General features: G+C 37.5%; 1 pseudogene; it reads right to left on the reverse strand.

Moving 5' to 3' along the window:
- Positions 1–935: 935 nt before the first annotated feature.
- LOC143552781 (cytochrome P450 CYP736A12 pseudogene) lies at positions 936–1,454 on the reverse strand (annotated as a pseudogene).
- Positions 1,455–1,770: the final 316 nt, after the last annotated feature.

Genomic DNA, 1,770 nt, shown 5'->3' on the forward strand with positions numbered 1-1,770 from the left:
GTGCTATAAATGATTTCTTAAATCACATTTGAGTAGTTATCGCAACGGGGTAGGGCACTCAAATTGGTTCTTTTTCTTTTTCCTTTTTTTTATGAAACGAGGAGATAAGCTAAAAGTACTTTAGGTTGGGGTGAGCAAATCTGTTATAACTGTTTAACTGAATCATAAATGATATATTAGAATCGATTTTAACTGATAATCGACATAATTGATGGATTGGTTTATAATTAATTTGTGAATTTAAAAAACCATCAAATATGGGTCGATTTTGGTTAAGATAATTTTAAACCCGTTATATTTCGAACCGACCCATATATTTTAACTAACAATATGTTTGAGGCTAACTTCCACCAAACTTATGTTTGGAATATACCCTTTTGATGGTTTTGGTTCAATGTATGTTATTGAATTAACTTGAATTTCATTGTTGGATTATATGTTGTCTTTTTTTATTAATACCTGGTATTAATATTATGAATTTTATATTTTGTTGGACCATGCAATTCTATTTTTGTAATATTTGATACCAAACTTTTAGGCGTGAATATATTGTTTTGGTTACGATTAACTAACCCAAACCGACTCGTTATAACCTTCAAAACCACTTAACCGACACCGTGATAATAGATCAGTTATAGATAACTATTAACCAACATATCGGTTATGGTTACAGGTTTGACTCAAAACTGCCCAAAAGAACAGTAAACACCCCTACTTTTGGTTGTCACGTTGGAGATGATAGTAGCTCAATATCGATTGCCAGTTTTACAAGAAAAAATGTTATTCCCTCCACAAGTTTTATAAGTGCTAAGAAGTTTACCTGTAGATCAAGAGGTGTTAGAATGGGCACGTAATCTCCAAGATTGAAGGTGCCAACCACTTGTGAAGCCTCGTGAACAATTTTCATAAATTCATCAATTCCTACGTAATCTTTTCTACCAAAAAGCATTCTTCATTGCACAGCCTGCTCTAATCTCTTGTATTGTCACACCAACTTCCTCCCTTCGGATGTCGGCATGACCACTTATTTTGGCAGCACTTAGCAGCTCCATCGTACACAATTTTCTTAATGCACGCCAATGTGAGCCATACTCGGCGTACGCCATTCCCTTGACTCCATAAGACTGGTATTTTGATGCTTGGATTTTGGGACGGGAGGAAACATCGGCGTCATGGTCTCCAAGAAAGAGCCGGGCGGCATCAGGCGACGAGAGAACGACGGTTTCAACATTGCCTAGGCAGACGGACATGATGGGACCGTGTTTTTTGGACAGTTTGTGGAGGGAACGGTGGGGGAGGTGTCCTAGTAAGTGGAGGCTTCCGATAACCGGCGACGGCGTTGGACCAGGTGGTAGGTTGTTGTTGCGATGGCGTTGAATGGTGTATCGTTTCCATAACGATATTGCGATGAGGATGAAGCTCAAGAATAAGGAAGACAGGTTAAGGGAAAACATTGCTTTTGGTTTGTCTCACAACGTAGATGAGTGCGTAGTAGTGACTGATTTATATAGTGCACAATGACACATTATTCCAACACCAAACCAAAAAAGTCTATATGGGAATTCGGTTGGGGGCCAACCACGTTTTACACTTGAAGAGCCTAATATGATGGTCAACATTATATACGTATATACGTTTTCAACTAAAAGTGTACATTAATTTCTACTTAACATGTTTATTGTGCGTGTCTGACGTTAAAGCTCAAATACAACAAATTACTTGAAAAATAAAACCGATAACCAAGAAAATAAATTTGTTAATGTGTTGCGG

The sequence above is a fragment of the Bidens hawaiensis genome, unplaced genomic scaffold, assembly GCF_021521415.1.
Source record: "Bidens hawaiensis isolate Kalapana, Puna unplaced genomic scaffold, B.hawaiensis_p1.1 tig00017037_1, whole genome shotgun sequence".
Taxonomy (NCBI): Eukaryota; Viridiplantae; Streptophyta; class Magnoliopsida; order Asterales; family Asteraceae; genus Bidens; species Bidens hawaiensis.